The sequence below is a fragment of the Tenrec ecaudatus genome, chromosome 11 (genome assembly GCF_050624435.1).
Source record: "Tenrec ecaudatus isolate mTenEca1 chromosome 11, mTenEca1.hap1, whole genome shotgun sequence".
NCBI lineage: Eukaryota > Metazoa > Chordata > Mammalia > Afrosoricida > Tenrecidae > Tenrec > Tenrec ecaudatus.
In genome coordinates, this window is record NC_134540.1 from 135,830,309 (window position 1) to 135,851,005 (window position 20,697).

A 20,697-nucleotide genomic window follows, 5' to 3' on the forward strand; every position below is an offset into this window, starting at 1 on the left:
CCACATAGTAACGTTTGCTTTAAACTGTATAATGCACCAATGCATCCTGTCCTTTCAAGCTTTCATCACCAAATTGGTATCTCACCTTCATTTCAGAGAAAGGCCATTTTATTTCTCTAGCCGTTCAGTAGTATCTTAGTGGTTTAACATGAGCTAGGGCTCACGATCATATCAGACCCCTGCTGCCCAGTGTGCTGTGAAGTATGCTCCTGGACCATAATGAGTATTATGCAAGGGCCCATTCCAATAGATAAAAAACTCTCTATCTCTTCAAAGTGTGTTGCTGACTGAAGCTTTGTGGTTGTAAAAGGCAAAGCTATACCTGGGAAACATATTTATGGAAGATTTGGAGCTATGGTGAGATTTCAGCACTGATAGTTGTTGCTAGAACGTCGGCTACTAAGTAAGGTCATTAGCGAGGCCCATGTTTACACCAATGCCTCTACTGATGGATCCATCGTCCGCATGACATTAGTGCATGTCAACTAAGCCATGCTGTCTATTGGGTTATTTAATTTGCATTAATGAGGGATAGAAGCTGTGGATTAAGTGCTCAGCTAGGAATAAAACATCAGAAGCCACTCCAGAGGAGAAAGATGTGGCAGTCTGCTTGCGTAAGACTTACAGTCTTGACAACTCTATGAGGCAGTTCAACTCTGTTCTATAGGATTCCTGAATCAAAATTGACTTGCATGAGGTATATGGGAATTACTGTGTAGTGGGCATTAATGTGTTATGCAAATATCTTCAAACTTTATATATACCCCAATAAGTCTGCCTATATTATTCTTTTTCATTTCATATATGCCTGAACTTGCTGAAATTTATGTTATTAATCTATAAGCTAGTTTCCATAAGCAATAACCCACACTCGTTGTAATTGGTATCCCTAGTTGGCATTCCATCTTTAGGAGTTGCTTATCCACCAAGCCCAGGAGAAGCATTCCAAAGGTGCCAAATGCTTTACTTTACATTCCATGCACCTTTCCCAGAACTTTCAGGTTTTACATGATAAGTTTCCTTCGTCTATTAGCATACCGTGTGCCAGACCTATAATAAAAACGTGGCTGAAATGGAGAGATTACTGCTCTTGAAGTGTGCACTTAGTATCTAGTTCTTTAAAGGTGGCAGGGTTGTTGCTTATAGAGGGCTGCTTTTTCCTTTATTCAGAATGTTTGTGGTCTGAGTATGAACTGAAATCCAAGAGCTGGACAAAACATTGTGGCTCTTCGCGAGAATGAGTCTTTCAGCTATTTGATCTTCACCCTTGATGGCGTTTGAGTCTATAGATTGAGCATTCTTTATAGCTGACAATCTATTTTAAAATTAGAAACATTTGATTAATCTTCTTTTTTTGATTACCATAGTTTACCCTGGTTCAAGACATCCTGACTGCCACACTGTAGCTCATTTTGTGATGTTGTTTACCTTGCTTCTGCTGGTTATGAACTTATATTTATCCTTCACTACTTCAAAATTCTATCATCCATTTCTATCAGAAAACTGATATTTATAATAGAATTCCCCACAGACAGCTCTAATTTACAGAAAGCAGCCCTAAATAATATTTTTCAATGGTACGGGTGTAACCCTTATCATACTTTAATTGTTTTGGTAAAAGAATAATGTCTTTGAAACGTAGTCTACAGACAGACAGTGCTTCTGTTCTTAGATACTCTAGATGTCCCGGTTTTCGGAGTCCTTTGAGCACTGATCCCATTTTCTGCTATAGCTACTCTAGAATTTTGCTTTCCCAGTGTATACTCTAATGTTCTCCAAGACTCCATGGGGGATCTTGCTTGCATTCACCTTTCTCTCTTGGGGATATTTCTAGAGTGTTGAATTCTGTATTCTGGAAGAATGTTGCATTATATAGTCTTTATACTTCATCCCTTTTCATTCAGAACCTTCAAGATGTAATTGCATATACTGTTTTCTATTCTCCACTAGCACCTTCAGCCTATAGTTACTTTCTTTTTTTTTCTTCCAGTTTTCAAATGGTCCTTTGTTTTACCTATTGTAAAACAATGTATTGCTGTTAGGTGCTATGTGGTCAGTTCTGATTCATAGTAACCTTATATATAACAGAACTGAACACTGCATGGACCTGCACCATTCTTACAATTGTTTCTATGCTTGAGTCATTGTTACAGTCAGGATGGCAATCTAGCACCTTGGAATTCCTCTTTTTTGTTGTCTCTATATTTTACCAAACATGATGTCCTTCTCCAGGGACTGGTCTAGCCTGACAAAATACCCAAAGTATGTAAGAAGAAGTTTTGTCATCCTTTTCTCCAAGGAAAATCTGGTCATACCTTTTTAGCAGCACATAGTACTTTAAAGATTCTTCTCTAGCACCACAATTCAAATGCATTGATTCTTCTTCAGCATTTGCTGTTCAATGACCAACTTTCACATGAGTATGACACTGCTGAAAATGCCATAGCTTGGGTCAGACCCACCTTAGAGCTCAAACTAATATCCATAAATTCATTAGTCTAACAAGGCCTTGTACAAATTTACCTCATGCAACTTGTCTCTTATCTCTTGGATACTGCTTCCGGGAGCACTGCACATAGACCCAAGCAAGACAAAATCCTTGACATTTTCAACCTTCTCTCCATTTGTAATGATGCTCCCTGTTGATCCCGTTGTGAATATTTTCACACTGAGTTGTAATTTATACCGAAAGCTGCAATCTTTGATCTCCATCAGCAAGTTCCCCAGTTCTCTTCACTTTGAGCAAGCACGGTTGTACCATCTGCATATCACAGGTTGCTAATAGGCCTTCCTTCCAGCTTGATGCCACATTCTTCTTCATAAAGTCCCGCTTCTCTGAGGATTGGATCAGCACACAGATGGATCAAGTGTAATGAAAGGATACAACCCTGACACACATCTTTCCTGATTTTAAACCATGCAGTATTTCCTTGTTGCATTCCCTTAAATGCCTCTTGATCTAAGAACAAATTCTGAATGAGTTCAATGAAGCATTTTGGAATACCCATTTTTCTCAAGATTATCCATAGCTCGCTAGGATCCACAGAGTCAAATGTCTTGGCATAGTCAGTAAACCACCAGTAGACATCCTTTTGACATTCTCTGCTTTCAACCAAGATCCATCTGACCTCAACAATGATATCCTTGTTCCATGTCCTCTTCTGATTCAGGCCCGAACATCAGGCAGTTCCCGCTCAATGTACTGCTGCGAATGTCGTTGGATGATCTTAAGCAAAAATGTACGGGCATGTTGTATCAGTAATATTTTTCTGTATTTTGAGTATTCTGTTGAGTCCCCTTTCTTTGGCATAGTTACAAATATGGGTATCTTCCAGTCAGTTAGCAAAGAAGCTCTTGTCCCAATTTTCTTTATAGACATGTGCTCCCATTGCTTCTTCAGTTTGTTGAAACATTTCAATTGGAATTTCATCAATCCCTGGAGCCTTCTCTTTGACTAGTGTATCACTGCAGCTTCAAGTTCTTTCTAAAGCACCCTGCCTTCTTGCTCATATGCCAAGTCCTGAGTGGTAAAACGTCAGCTGTTTTTTTTTTTTGGTACAGTGCCTTTATGTGTTCTTGTCATTTTCTTTTTTAAGTTGCTGATCCCATTTTAAAAATATCATTTATTGGGGGCTCATACAACTCTCATCACAATCCATACATCCATCCCTTGTATGTCAGGCACATTTGTACACTTGTTGTCACCATTTGATTTCTACTTGAGTCCTAGGTATCAGCTCCGCATTTCCCCCTCCCTCCCAACTCCCCTCTCCATCATGTACCATTGATAATTTATAAAGTATTATTTTGTCATATTTTACACTGTCCAATGTCTCCCTTCACCCACTTTTCTGTTGTTCATCCCCTAGGGAGGACGTTATATGTAGATCCTTATTATCGGCTCCCCCTTTATACCTCACCTTCTCTCCACCCTCCTATTATCGCCACTTTCACACTGGTCCTGAAGGGATCATCTATCCTGGATTCCCAGTGTTTCTGCTTTCTATCTGTACCAGTGTACATGCTCTAGTCTAGCCAGATTTGTAAGGTAGAATTGGGATCATGATAGTGGGGGATGGGGGTGGAGTGGGAGGAATCATTTAAGAACTAGAGGGAAGTTGTATTTTTCATCGTTGCTAAAGTGCACCCTGCCTGTCTTGTCGCCTCCCTGCGACCCTTCTGTAAGGGGATGTCCAGTTGCCTACAGATGGGCTTTGGGTCCCCAATCTGCACTCCCCCTCTTTTACAATGATGCAATGTTTGGTCCTTCGATGCCTGATATCTGATCCCTTCGACACCTCGTGATCACACTGGCTGGTGTGCTTCTTCCATGTGGGCTTTGTTGCTTCTCAGCTAGATGGCCGCTTGTTCACTTTCTTTAGATGATTCTGCATCACTTAATATTTTGCTTGTAGAATCCTTCAATATTCCAGTTTCAGGCTTGAATTATTTATTGAGCTCTTTCCGTTTCTGACGTGCTGAGCATGTTCTGCCCTTTTGGTTTTCTAATTCTAGGTCTTTGCACATTTCATTGTAATATTTGGCTTTGTCTTCTTTAGCTGCCCTTTGAATTTGTCTATTCAGCTACTTGATTTCATCAGTTCTTCCATTTGCTTTCGTAACTTTACAATTAAGAGCAGGTTTCATAGTTTATTCTGACTTTCAGTTTGATGATTTATTTCCTGTTTTTTGTTTTAATGACCTCTTGCTTACTTCCTGAGGAGATCATGAAAGGTCTGGATGTCCTCCCAACATTCATCAGGTCATTTGTCATCAGTGTTCAATGTGTCAAATATTCTCTTTAGATCTTCTTGAAATTCAAGTGGGATAGATTTGAGGTCATATTTTGGCCCTTGTGGGTTTGTTTTAATTTTCTCTGATTTAACTTGAACTTACATGAGTAATTCCACAGTAAGCCCCTGATCTGGTTTTAGCTGATGATATTGAGCTTCTCCCTTGTCTCTTCCCACAGATGTATTTAATTTTATTTCTGATTATTCCATCTGAAGAAGTCCATGTGCATAGTCCCCTTTTGTGTTGTTGGAAAAATGTTGTTAGTTTTATAAAATTCTATCATGCAATCTCCAGCTTAGTTTCTATCCCCACATCCACATTTCCTCAATATTATTTCTTCCTCTTTGCTTCCAACTTTTACATTCTAATTGCCCACAATTATCAATGCATCTTGTTTGTGTGTTTAATCAATTTCAGACTGAAATCATTGATGGGAATTCTTCAATTTCTTCATCATTAGCCTTTGTGGTTGGCACATAAATTTGAATAATGGTTGTATTGATTGAAGCCAGATTAATATAATTCTATCACAGCATTGTACCTCATGATTAATTGTGAAATATTCTTTTTGCCAATGAATAACAAGCTATTTCTCATGATTTTAATCTGTCTTAGTAAATCATAGATTTTCTGACTCATAATCATCAATACCAGTTCATCTCAGCTCATTAATGCCTTAGATCCTTTTGCATTCTATGAAAATTTTGATGACTTCCAATTTTTCTAGATTAATACTTAGCACATTACAAGCAGATTTTTTTGAGTCATTTCTCCTTACCTTGAATCATGCCCCATCACCAAATGAAAATCCTAAAGTTTCCACTCTCGAGTCACCATGGTGGACTCACGAAATCGGCTCATCGGTCACATTTTAATTGTTTTCAAACCCAAGGGGCCCATGTTAGACAATGCTCTGCTTTCATTCATTGAGTCTACAGTACCTCACCATGTTTGGAAGTGATGCATTACACTGTCACTGGCTCCTTCCCTGAAGCGGGGAGCCACGTTGTTCTTAGTTGGCTGTTCACATTGGGGATGCTCTACTGAAGCCAGTTCTCTCTGGCGACCTCAGTGACACAACTTACAGTATCACAGCTAAACGCAAGTGACCGTGCTTTGATGAACTAACAGACCAGTGGAACCCCGTGGTTTCATCCTATTCATTTTTCTGGTGAAACGAAAGGAAGGTGAGCAAAACCTGAGTGAAGTGCATATTATGTTCTAAGGACTTGAACTAACTTCAAGAAAGAAACGAGTAGACTTCATCTTGCTTTATATGTTGAAGGTATTCAGAGAAATCTGGAAATTCTAGATATTTTGTAGATTATGCGAAGTTGGATGATATGCTTCTTGGTCTCATTTCTTTCTAATAAGGCCTATGATTGCAAAGGAGCATGTTTGCCAGAGTTGAACATTCCGCTTTCTCAGATGCCTCTTTATATTTAGAATTAAATGTTCATCTTAATGCATAGTTTTCAAGCCACTGGAAATTAGAGTATCCTTTTATGCCTTCTGCAAAGAAGCAGGCTTTCATTGGTTTTAATCACCTGAAAACCTTCCATGTCATTTTCCAAAGACACCATCGGTCTTTGCATCAGTCGTGGATTACCAGAGTATTGTGATACGCAAACCATAGGGAGCTCATGACTTTATTAGACAGGTTTTTCATGCACATATAAGGCGGATTACCAGAGTATTGTGATACATAAACCATTTTATTAATATGATGTATTTGTCTTATTAATGGTTCATTATTAAACCTTCCAAGATCCATGAGATCATCAGTTTCCTCTCACAGTAATTTAAAGCTTGTCCTTGCGTCATGCTTTTTTTCTTTTCTTTTTTACCAGTGAGACTGGAGAAAACTTAACAAAACCAGAGGATTTAAAAAGTGATTTGGGTTCCAACTTCATATCTTGCCCTTTGGTCTTCTCTAAAATAAGTTGGAAAATAATTATCAATCAGACGAACCATGGTTGAGACATGAAAATAAGTCAGGCAAAATTTCCAAAAGATACCCATTTGACCACATTTATACATGAATAAACTCCACTAATCCTGATTCAGACAGAGAGGCCAAGTGAGACAATCGGCATAAATGTGATAAAAGGCTGCTCTTCTTTGTTTTATGACATTCATTTTTAGTTGCTTGTTGCACAACATTATTGTGACAAAATAGACAGGTTATATAGTATGTTGCAGAGACATCTCGAAAGTGTCCATTGACATGATCTACTGAGGATATTATCTGCTATATATAGCTCTCACATACATGATCCTGTGTGAGATAATGACATTTAATTAAAATCAATGATTAGACAAGAAACATCTTTCAATTCTTTAAGCATTTTTAAATGCCGTCTTATCTTTATGTTCCAATTATTGGTGGAAAATACTTGAAAATGCTGAATGACTTTTGATCCATATAGGAATATAGCAGGTATTGGAATCAGCACTAGTCTTTGCTGACCTTCCTTTCTAGGCACATTCAGTGAATTGGTAAGGCATATAAATGATAGGCTGCAAACCTTGTTATTCATCAGCAAGTTTTTCAAGCTCTCCTCCCTTTTAGGAAGCAAGGTTGTGGCATCTGCATATCTCTGGTTGTTAAGGAGCCTTCTTCCAGTCTTGATGCCATGTTCTTCTTCATATAAGCCACCTTCTCTAGTAAATTGCTCAACCTACAGATTGAATAGGTGTGAAGAGAAGACACACTCAGATGCACACCTTTCTGATTTTACACAATGCCCTGTTCCCTTGTTTTGTTCTCACATCTGCCTCTTGGTCCATGTACAAGTTCCACATGAATACAATTAAGTTTTCTGGAACTCTAATTTTTATCAAGGCTGGACATATTTCGTTATGTTCCACACAACCAAATGCCTTGGCATAGTCAATAAAACATAAGCAAACATATTTCTGATATCCTCCACTTTGATTCACATTCCATCTGACATCAGCACTCATTTCTTTTGTTCTACATCCTTTCCCCATCTCTGGAAGCCCCTTGTCAGTGTACTGCTACAACTGTAGTTGGATGATCATCAGTAACATTTTATTTCCATGTGATATATAACACATTACTTAAGAAATCTGAGACACACTCAGGTTTTTAAAAAAGCAATCATATAACGTCTCATTTACTTATTCTGAGGAATTTATTGAGAAAAAATATAAAGGAATATGTGAAGTAAAAAAGCCCAGGGAACCAATTCAGCAGCCATGTGAAAGAGGGTATGTCTTAATAAATAAAGGGAAGTTATGGTAATAATTGTCATCAGTCATAAAAATTACCCTAACTGTTGATTCAAAATTGAGACTATTCCATAAGGAAATTATTCAGCATAACCAAATATCAGATTTTAAAAAAATGCACTCTAACATATGGAAAATATTAAAATGTAGAATGACCTAAATTTGAAGAAAGTAAGCATTTATAAAAGCTAAATTTTAAACCATGGCTCTGAGAAAACCTTCAGAAATTAGTTAGTATTCATAATTGCTTAAAAAAGAAAAAAAGTGAGATGAACTAAATTAAACAAATAGGTAAAAAAGAAAGAATTTAGAACCAAATGTATATAATGTTTCTTTTATTAATAACAAACGTATGCAAAGATATGCACCAGATGAAATGAGAAAAGAAAACCAAGAAAGAATATATATATTTATATAAAATCAATGTAATAAAAATATTTCTCACTTTGGCTAATATAGAGAAAAGGTAATCTTGACAGAAGGTTATTTGGCTTTATAGTAAAACTATATAGATATGTATTTTAATAAACAGTTTCAATAAACTTTGAATCAATGCAATGGAAACTTGCAAACAAATCTTGAAATATAATTAATTTAGTAGTTTATGGTACTAAACTAAGCATAATATTACCCATTTCGTAATATATTATTAAAATGAACATAGCATATAGATAGGACTTAAAAAGTGAGAATAAGCAGATAAAAGGTGAATAATACATTTAGTCCATGAATGGCACTTTATAAGACATAGCTTAAAGGGAATCAACAGAAAACTGATAATCAGGTGCTTATTTCATAATATAATCCAGGTGCTTTATTTTATGTTTAACTGACAAAAATTAAAGAATGATGGAAAATTAGAAAAACATGTGATGGTTATATTCATTTTAAATCCTCATAGTCACAACAATACATTAATTAAAATATAAAATTTGAAATTTAAAATGATCGGTATTAATATACTATTTAGTGAAATAGAATTAACTACCCTATTTAAAATTTGCACATTTAAAAATGACTCTTTCTTGAAAATAATAATGAAAATGAAATGACTCTTTGGGGAAATAAACTCTCTGTGCTATATTTCATATTGCTTATCTCTTAGTTCTGGTTTCCCAGTGGTTATTCAACATTTGACTGTTGTTAACCAAAGGCATGAAATGTGAACTCACCAGCCACTCTTTCAGAGGAAACTGAGGCAGCCTGCATCTGGAAACCTTATTATTATTGGAAATCCAAGGGCAGCTCTGCTCTGCCCACGACTCAAAATCACCTCAACTGCAACAGGGGATGCCTGAATAAACAGAGATAAATTATGATGACTCTATTATAATCATAAAAATGTCTCTAAATTTTTATTTAAAATTGATAATATGCTATAAGGAAATTATTCAGCATAACCAAAAAGTATAGATTTGTTAAATGATCTCTAATATATAGATACTATTAATATGTAGAAATGACCAAAATTTGAAGAAAATAAACATTTATAAAGACTAAAGAGATTCAAATCTATACCTACAGTAAATTCTAGAGACTATAATTATATGTAATGCCAATGACAAGAATTTTAATTGTATATCTAATTAGTCTAAAGAAACAAGACCTTTTAAAGAGGCTAATGTGAGCATTTTTGTTGTGGTTACTGTTGATGTGGGCATTTTCCCCTTAACAGGAACTGTGTAGGAGCAATGGCCCTAGGGGGAGTGACTGGGGTGACAGAATGAGGTTGGAGAATGCATGAGAACAAGAATCTAAGCTGAAGCAGGCAGGGCAGAGAAGCAGACCTACGTCGAGAGAAGATCCTGCCCAAGTAGCTCAGAATTACAGACTTGAGGCCTAATGGAGGAGAAGTAAGTGCCTCTTAAAGCTTCCTCCAGATTATGTCCTCAAGGAAAGAAACAGAATTAATACAGTCATCTCTGAGACTAGACACATAAAGGTAATGGTCCTACTCAGGGACCCTTTATGGTTATCCGGAACAGCAAATTCTGAAACGTGACATGAGCTGAGGTGTCCTTGACCTGCGTTTTTGAAAGGTCAGCCGATAAGCAGGTGCAATGTCGTGATGGAAAAGAAAATCCCCCAATGCAAACTTCCTGACCCTCTTGTCACCAGTACAGTGTTCAGTGTTTCAGTACGTCCTCATGATTTTCCTCTTTCCCTTGAGAAATGTGACCATTTGGAACCCCGAAACACAATCATCATAATCGTCTGGACTGATGTCTCTGCCTTGAATTTAACGTGCCCAGCAAATCCCTTCGGAAGACACTGTTTTGATTGGAAATGGCTAAAGTCACCTCACCGACGTTAAGACAAGTGTGCTGAAAGATCTCTGCAGCTAGCCATTGATCACAAAGATAGGTTTCAATACATTTTGTTTGGAATAAAGCTGTGTAGTCCATAACTGTAACGGAACTATTTTATGGCTTGCGCTCCCTATGACCAGTAATAATGGAAGATTTCCGAGCATCATAGAGCTGACACATAGCTGGTGTTGGAATGGGGTGAAACGACCACACACCTCACTTCCCCGTGTCTGAAGTAAAGCATGGCCCTCGCTGTGTGTCTCTTACAAAGACAGTGGCATGCGTGTACTCTGCACAAGAAGTGAGTCTTTTCCCTGCCATTGCCATAATACAGAATCAAAAATCACCTTTCTCCTCCCCTCCAAAAAAGATAAGATATAAAACACTTTCAAATTCTTTTACTTACTTTTCTCCCCATCTTTAGTATCCGTGGGGAGGTAAGAACAGACCCAACGTGCTTTGCTTTAGAATTACTTCTGAGATTCACTTTTGTTTTGTTAAGTTTAGCTCATATCATCCAGGGACCAGATCAAACTGGGACGGTTTGCTTTGTTTTGAGGAAGGAGCAAAGATGGGATGTGTCTGAAAACAAGGTTGCATTTTTATTAAGTAGAAAGGTGATAATTATAACATCAACGGGTAGCATAGTAACAGAGATGCCAATAACCTTGAGAATGAGGAGAAAGTCAGAGAGCTTCCATATCTTGTAAAGTCTGTTTCAGCGATAGCACCAGGAGGCTATAACATTCTGCCCAGATGCTCTGCTCCCCCTCTGGGCGATGCTGCTCCGGCGCAGAAAGGTAGCTTGATTCAAGCAGGGTTGCTTTACTGATGCTTTTTATAAAATGAATCAACTGTTTAAAAAAGCAAAACATGGAAGTGTGACTTTGACTGGTCTCTTCAAAAAGCTAAAATTCAAACTATGTAAGATACATTTTCACCGAGGGAAGCTTTTAGAGCCCATATGCATCACTTTCAATGCTAAAATCTTGATTATCTTTCTCAAAATATTACTTTTATTCATGATCACATAAAAACTACTCCAGGCATTTCTCACAGATCCTGGCTCTCCATCTGTTTCCCTTTTCGTCTGTCTTTTAGAAAGATGATGGGTGCAAACCAACCCGACAACCAGACTTCTACTAATTAACAGATTATTACGTTTTGTAATGTTCCCAAGCAGTGTGGCATCACTCAGGATACGGATTTTTTCTCACGTCCTTACTCCCCAACAGACCCATGCTCAGTACGCTCCCTTCCCAACCCCAAGTGCAGTGAAACCGAGGGGCCCCCTGTCATTCATAATTCTGTGCTTTCATCGCTTCTTGGAAAAGAAACCTGAAACACATATAGGTCTAGGTATATGCATAGACACAGAGACGAAGATAGGGATGTCTAATACCATTGACTGATAGTGATATGATAGTTTCTGAAGTTTATAAACTTTATGGGACCGGATAGCCTCTTCTTTCTCCTAAGAAGCAACTAGGTTCTATGAACCGCTGACCTCAAGGTTAGCAGTGCAATGCTTACCCGACACTACCACCAGGCCTCTCTAGGTATGTCATATTGGCACTGCAATTCAGGCTCTTGTCTTACCAAAAGAAAGGTTACTTTGGGAAGATCTAGGGCAACACCAGACAATGGTATGTATAGACCCTATAGGAAGAAATCCTTACTGCCCTGCTTAGCTGGCTTTAGTATTTCTTATCTCTCATGTGCATGTGTATCGAGCATTTTGTTTTCTCTCTTCAGTACCAAATTAGTATTTAATCGTTTTATTGCCACATAATGCACATTTTATACAATGCAATTGTGCAAGCGTATTAAGAAGAGTTGCGCAATTATCACATCGACTTCGGAATGTTTCCTTCTCAAACTCATTGCTGGTGGCCCACGCCTAGGTAATTATTAATATAGCTGCGACCTCCATAGATTTACCTCTTCTGAATTTCATACACAGAAAATCACACAAAGAAAAAACAAGAAGAAAACAAAACAAAACGAAACAGCAACGAGGACTAGACAACACAGAGTGAAACCTCAATAGAAAATAAAGCAGAGCGTTTTTAAAACTGAGACTTTAAAAAGGGTCAACAGGGAGGTCAAATAATAAAGCAGTACATTTTAACTATATCTGCCACAGTTGACTTTGCAGCACTCTGTGAGATAGCAAGGCTTTTACATCCCTGAACTATGGCCAGGGAGGATTAAGTGGAGGCTCACTACATACGGGGGCCCTGGACATTAGATTTGGCTTCTACTCTCATTCCTAGCCTGCTGTGAACAGAGTGTCTGTGAATTAAGTTCTGATACCATTCCCTCTTTTGCACTTGTATTTTATGACGTACAGTCCTCGGATGACACAGGCTGGTGTGCTTTTCTGTGTGGACTTGACACTTCTCCTAGATGGCTCCTGATTTTAATGCAAGCCTTTAAGACGACAGATGCTATGCTTTCTGAGAGCCAGCTACCAGGTGGTTTCTTCATCATACGTTGCTATAGCACCCATATCTTCAGCGATCTTTCCATGAGGGCGAGGATCAAGTAAGGCCATGTCATAAGAACGAATTATTGTTAGATTGGGGCTAGAATTAAGTGCACTCTCAAACTTCCATATATATATCTTTGAATTTTATGTCTCTGGTTCACCTTAGAGACATCAGTATCATTTTATGAGAGAGGACATTTCAAATGATCCCCCTGGGGAATAAGGCAATTCTATTGATAATTCAGTGGAGCCAGAGGTATATAATTTAAAATATAATTGAGAAAAGGAAGCTATGTAAGAATAGGCCAGCTTCAAACTGCAATACATGAATTGTTCCCTTGTATCTATCAAACCCTTAAGTAACTGAACACTGTTTACCCGAACAATGCGGGCAGATGATAGGAGGAAACCTTCAATAACACTCATTAGCAAATGCAGTACCTAGCAGACTAATACAGCAGAAAGCACGGAAAGCATTCAAATCGTAAGATAGTCTCAGGCTGCCCTTCATCAGACACCCTGAGAGCAAGAGATATGAGCCAAAATCCAATGGCTTGCAATTGTATAACTTTGGGATAGCCGTAATCTGCTTGGCTTCACCCTATGACATTTCAGCTCCAAGCCCAAGTCCTTTAATCTACTACAGGTGAGTGTGAAGTACAATCAAGTTCACTTTGTGGGGCTTCCACATTGAAGCTTTCTGGTGTGGCCTCTGAAGGGTGTTATGGATCTTGAAAGGGCTGGGTACCAAGTCTCATTAGTCCATAACACCTGGCATGGATCCCCAAGGGCTGGATCAGAAACTGGGTCCACTGTGTCTAATTAGGAACATAGTACCGGGTGTATTCTCCCCTTGAGTTCAACCTAAGTATTGTTAAGCATTTTGTCCCTTTGATGAAGAGTTGCTCCACCCAATTTACCCACCAATAGAAGTGTAATCAACTTCTCCCGGACATACATGTCCCCTACCTGGATTTTGAGTTGAGTTTCCCGTAAAGCTCAGTTAGCAATATGACAGGAGTATTTGCTGGTTCGAGATGTATGTTTTCTGGCAGCAACTGCATGGTCTTCTCCCTTGCCCTTCACCTTGAAAAATTGAGCCAAGCTGTCAAGTGTCTGTTATAAGGGTCTGGGCATTAGGCAGGCTCTCAACATCATTGCTTGTTGGACTGGGTTAGAAGATGACATGTCTCCCGAGAGCATAAGTCTGCCTTATTCTTATAGTAGTTGATGCATACAATATTTGTCTTTTTGTAACTGAACACTATATTAGATTACCAAAAATTGTTATGGACTTTGAACTGTCCGACAGAAGCATTCTTAATCCAAATATCTCTTCCCTTAAAAGGCCAGAGGTAACTAGACCGGTAGTTAACATAAGTTTCAAATAAAAGATGTAGTAAGTGGCTCATGTGGGGGTAATCCAATTGTGCTTTCAGGTCAGTCATCCCTCAGAAGGGAGGCTGCTCAGTGGTGGATTCAGGAGCATGGGTACATTCCAGCATTCCAGGTTCAGTTATCAAGCTGGTTTGGCCACCAAATCAGGTACTTGGCCTTCTTCAGGTGAGAAAAATGTGCCTAAGATTTTTGCACCGAAAATTTGCAGGACTTTTGACTTTTTTTTCACTTATTTGCTAAGGCATACAGCCTGCTAGATGAGGCCAGAAATGATAAGCAACATTTTTAAACGTGGGTGAAACATGTATGACAGACCTACGTTACCAGAGTTTTTTACATCCCTGTTTCTGCCTGCAGTAGTCATTTTAGCTCGAAAGTTTTTAAAAAGTTTTTCCTCTCCTCTAATTTATCAGACGTTAGTTTAATGTCAGACAGCTATGTCAGACAGCTTCGTGTAGGCCGGCCAGTTCCCCTGCTTCCTCAAAATTCATTAGCAAGAGAGCCCTAGGGTGGCTGGATCTAGCTCTAACTCTGTTGATTTCCTCTTGATGTCTGAGGGCAGGTCTATAAACTTGAGCGGAATTATAAACTTATCTCTTAATACTATTTTTCCCCCGTGGAATTATTACGATCCAGATCAGCAGGTTTTATTATAACCTCTTGTATCTTTTAAAATACCATCAGATTCTCTTGAGGACTTTGGCTAAGGGTAGCTGGTATACTAACATATTGTATACCACTGTTTGCAGGCCATTTCCCCCACTGCCTAAATTATTACAAAGAATATTAACTTTCTTTAGGGTCTGACGATTGAATTTGTCTCAATCCTTACGAGTATAGTTGCCGTCTTGTGTTAACCCTTGATTTGCACCTCAAAGAGCGCAGAAGATTATGGCAAGGCCTTTGAGCAGCCCCTTCATCCGCCCTGTTACAAACCCTGTATGGATTTCCACAATTAAAAGGTTCTTACTGGGTAACCTTCCCACCTCACCTCCTTCTGATAAGACTCAATAGTCCCCTTTCCCACGAAACTTTTCCAATATGCTTTTCACTCTGAGAGACTTTTCCTTCCTCATAGAAGCTGAGAGCCTTAACTCTGGATTACTGCTAAAGTCACGGAAGGTAAGGGAATCAGCAAAGCGAGATGGCAGGGTCAAAAGACTTCCTTGTGTAATTTCTGTGATTTATAAAAAGTGCCAATCCACTAAAGTTTTCTTATGTAAAGTTATCTTATGCCCCATGGGGATGATTTATAATGTTCTCCAATAAAAGGAAATTACGGTGTCTAAACTGAACCTGGGATGAATATATACCACAGATATATAAATGGACTTTGGGCTCAAGTTAATCATAGCCCAAATCTAAGAACAATTTGTTCACATGATAAGGCTTGCTTGATACTCTCTCTCATAGAGAGATCAGCGAAGATATGAGTGCTGAAGCAAAATGTGGTGAAGAAATTAGATGGTATCCAGTTATTAGAAAGAATGTCTGGGGGTCTTAAAGGCGTGCCTTTAAAAAAGCACCCATCCAAGTGAGCCATCAGCTAAATACACCAGGAAGAATCACAAGCTTGTGCTATTCAAGGATTGTAAATAATGAAATCCAAATCCAGAGGAGGGAATGCTAACAGAACTTAAATTCTTTTTTTCCCTTTCCCCACAAGGGGGCGCACCATTCCTGGAAGTACTATAATACCAGGTCGATGCGTGGAGTGGACGGAGCAAGCTCCTACTCCATCTCCCTGCTCCAAAAATCCATTTAATATACTGTTCTCAGAAAGAGGACATACAAGACATTAAACTAATAAGAGCAGATACTACATTTGATCTTAGCCAAAAGGCCGAGAAGCGATAGACCTTAAATGCTTAACCAGACTTTGCAGAATGCAATGAGTGAAAGTGGAAGCCCCCATCTGTTTTTAGGGTCTCCTCTTGCATTAAGCCTCTGTTGACTCTCATCTGACCATAATCCAGGGGTGGGAAGCCTTGCTATCAGACAGAGACCTTTGTAAATTGGATTATTGCAGATGTAGTTAGATTAAAATGTAACACTTTATCATTTGATCTCCCCCTTTGGTCCATTTTGAATTTTTTCAAGTTTTAATATTCTCTGATGTCTTGTTATTGATATTTTTCTGTTTTTGTCATTGTTTTTGTCATTGTTTTTGGATTTTTTGGGTTGTTCTTGGTTTTCATTTCATATATTTTTCTTGAAATGAAATCCAGGATAGATACAATCGCAAAGAGAACAACAACTTTAATAATTCCCTTGAGACCTGCCAGGGATGCTGAGGATAAATGGGGAACTAACAACAACTACAAAAAACAAGAACATATTCTAAGGCTGATTGTGGTGATAATTGCACAATTCTTCTTAATGTCACTGAACTATTAAATTGCACAATATATGAATTTTATGCTAATAGAACTATTTAAAGAGACACACAAGGAAATACAATTACTGTTATCCATCAATTTATTTGAACTATCCCAATTCCACATTGCACAACATAATACATGATGAATGGGTTAAAGAAATAGTTGTCCTACAATATCTGTTCTTAAGATACACCTGGGTTCATATGTACAATATTGCTTCCCAGAGTCCTCCTGGCAGTTTTTTGATTCCATGAGACTGAGATGTGTCCCAGGATTCCATTCTTTCAATTAACACTTGCTACCTACCTTCTGCTCAACATGGCATCTCAACGTGACATCTCAACACAGTCAACATGGCATCTTAACATGGCATCTCTGCTCACCATGCACCATGGCACTTTAAAGAGGTCTTGTGCAGCAGATTACTTGATACCTTCCATGAGCTTTGAATGTGAATTCAAGAAAAATAAAATCCCTGGCAACTTCTCACTTTTCTTCATTTATCATGATGTTTCCTATTGCTATAACGTTGTGTGTTAGTCTCGGTTGACTGCAGAAACAAATCCATGGACACACCTAGGTGTATACGAAAGAGATTTATATACAAGAGCAATTGAGCATTGAGAAAACATTCCAGCCCAGTCCAGATCAAGTCCTTAAGGCTGATATTAACCCATACGTATGCTACCAATCTATAAAGTCCTCTTCAGACTGACAAAACACATGCAATGATGCCGAATGTAGAAGATCACAGGCCAGTGGATAGAAAGTCTTTGGATCCAGCGGCATCGGAAACATCCCAGCGCTGGCAACAGTCTCTGCATAGCTTCTCCAGCACGCAGGGTTGCATCAGGGTGGGTCCATGTGTCTTGTCAGCTGCTATGTGTCCCAAGATGTATGCAGAGAGTCTCCTACCTCCAAGGAGGAAATATCAGAATTCCCAGCATCCTTAGGGGAAGGCTATGACCACAAAGAAGCCTCATTAGCTATGACCTGTTTGACTGCTAGACTCCACCCCGGCATGCTTAATGCTTAAATCGACAATTATATAAGTATCACACATTGTGAGGTATTTTATTATCTTTACATTTTGTTGCAATGCAGTTTTTGATTTTCATCAACAAGTACTCCAGGTCGACATAGCTTTCAGCCAGCAAAGTTGGGTTATCTGCACATCCCAAGATGACAAAAACCTTTCTTCAATCCTAATGCCTCATCTGCTTTAATTCCTGGATTCTTTTATCTATCTATCTATCTATCTATCTATCTATCTATCTATCTATCTATCTATCTATCTATCTATTTATCTATCTATTTATTTATTGGTCCTAATGCCTTTATCACATTTTGAAGTTCTTTTAATACCAATGATTTTTGGTTTTTGGTTTTAAAGTTGGTATTTAATACATGTAACATATCATTCCATTTTTCAAGCATGTCATGTATTATTGTATAATTGCTATCAAAATCAGTTCTCGGCCATTCTTTCTCTCCATAGACATCTTGAACTATCTCCCTTTTATCCCACCACCGCCACCGTAACCCCATCCCCACAAGCCCCTTATTTTACTTACTGTTCCTATAGGCTCATCATCCTGGGTTTCATATGCTGAAAAACAGATAAACATATAATCCATCTTCAAGAGGGAAACCTCCAATGACAGAACACCTCTGAGATACACCTTAACATGACAAAAGAAAACAATAAAAAAAATAAAGGATATTTTGGAAACCAGTTCAGGTCCAGCTTATATCAAAGGGGGAATCAACTGACAAAGTTTTAACTGTTCAAGTTGGGGTCACACCTTTGACCTTCTAAACTCCTCTCTCCCAAGCACTCTGTTTAGTGACCACTTTTCTTCCATCCCTCAATTTTAGTCGGGGGGGGGGGTGAAGGGGTTCTACAGAGGCATTTTCTTATGTAGTTCCACAAATGAATATTGAGCTCCCACTGCCGTCTTCCATTGCCCTCTGTTCATTGGATTCACAAAATTTAGGCTCTGATACGAATCCCTCCTTCGACTTTGGATTTGTGAATTCAGATCCTTTGGTGACTGATGATAGTGTGTGTGGTGGTTACATAATCTGGTGCCGATTTGAGGATTAGGAGTGTAGGGGTGGAGTCCAGGCTGTCAATAAGGATATAGTCAATGAGGCTTTTGTGTGGACATGGCCTTCTTCTGAGAATTCTGGGAAAACTGGGATTTTCCTCCTTAAAGGCAGGAGAGACCCTCTTGGCTCACTCCCTTGGAGACGCTCTACTGACAAGACACATTGCACTATGGTGATAGAGCCCATGCCCTAGAAACTGAAGGAACCAGGTGGAGATGTCGGCCAGCGCTGAGATGCCTCTACTGCCACTGGATCTACAAGACTTTCCATCCACTGGACTATGATCTTTCTGTCATTACATGTGTTTCATGAGTCTGAAGAGGATTTTATAGATTGGTATCTGATATATGGGCTAATACTGGACTTATGGACTTGATCTGGACCGGGCTGGAATGTTTTCTCAATATTCAATGACTCTGGTATAGAAATCTCTTTCTCATACACATATGAGTTTCTATGGATTTGTTTCTCTTGTCTACCTGGACTAACACAGTGCGCTTCTTCCATGTGGACTCAGTTGACCTCTCTCTCAGATGGCTGCTTGTTTGGAGACAAGCCTTCAAGACCCCCAGATGCTGTTGTATCTGCTAGCTGGACACCATCTAATTTCTTCACCACATTCTGCTCCGGCACCCTTATCTTCTGTGTTTCCTTCCTGAGGGCAAGTATCCAGCAGGGCCATGATGTAAGAATTGATTGTTCTGAGTTGCAGCTAGGATTTAGTGTGAGCTACAAACCCATTCCTTGATCTATGTTTTTCTTTTTTTTTTAATTTGCTGTAACTTAGGAGTTAATACATATGTCATATCCCTCCATAGTTCAATCGTGTCAAACAGAATTGTACAACTGCTTCCATAATCAGTTTCCAAACATAGTTTTTCTTCCTGAACTCCATGATATCATCTCCGTTATCTCTCCCAAGCCTTTATGTGCTCCCTCCCCCATGAAACCTTTACTCTAGTTGCTTTTCCTACAGGCTCAGTGTCCCTGGGTTTCAGTTACCAAAAAGTAGCAAAGCAAATAACACAGCTTCAAGAGGGTAACCCCCTGTGGTGACACCCCTCTGAGGTACACCCTAATATGAACAAAGGTCAGCAATACATAACAGAACGGCCTTCAGAGAATTGCCTTAATAATCGCATCTTAATCCATCACATAGGGCATTGATGTAGCAAGGCCTTGTTTGTCTGCCAACCAACAGTGCACCATTCTTGGTACACTGTCTTCTGTCTCCTCAGATACCATGTATTTTCTGGCTTAAATCCTCAGGTGACAAGTGTGTCTGAAGTAGAATCCAGTTCTTCCCTTGGATTTCCTTCATCAATGCAGCCTCTGGGGCATCTCTTTTGCTTCGAAGATGCAGGATTCAGTGTCCCAGCATTCCATGGCCCTAGCCTAGGTTCCCAAGACACTCTAGGTCAATTCTGCCTACACACTACACGCAACTAAAGACACTCCCCACCTAATGTCTCCCCAAACATCTCCAGTCACACCTCTCCCCACCAGTAGGGCAGCCTTCTCTCCCCTCCCCTCAGCAGACATGCACTTATGTTCCCCCAAATGTAACCATTCGCTCTCCCTCTTCTGCTCTGCATGCCAGCTTCAACCCTTTGACAGGGACACCGTCCTCTCTGTGGGGCCTCACCACAGATTCAAATGGCAACCATTCAGCAGACAGTATCCCTCCACGTCCTCTCCCCTGACTATTTCGACCCCAGCTGTGGTGAGATGCTCTCCGGCAAAGCGCCCAACACTATACTTACCTGGAGCAGGTGAGATCTGGTTCATTGGCTTGTGCCCATTCCACTGTTATTCCTACCTCAGTGGACTCTCAAGAGTTGTCCTTTTGTGCTTGACTAACTTCACTCAGCATAATGCCTTCCAGATCCCTCCATGCATCATCGCTGTTTTCTAGGGATATGTAGTATTCCATTGTGTGTATGTACTGGGGTTTCTT

The 20,697-nt window shown here is 39.2% G+C and overlaps 1 non-coding gene across 1 annotated transcript; it reads right to left on the reverse strand.

Annotated features, from left to right (window-relative positions):
* Window positions 1-15,911: 15,911 nt before the first annotated feature.
* Window positions 15,912-16,102, reverse strand: LOC142461857 (U2 spliceosomal RNA). Its single transcript, XR_012787037.1, has one exon. It is a non-coding gene; the product is annotated as a U2 spliceosomal RNA (small nuclear RNA).
* Window positions 16,103-20,697: the final 4,595 nt, after the last annotated feature.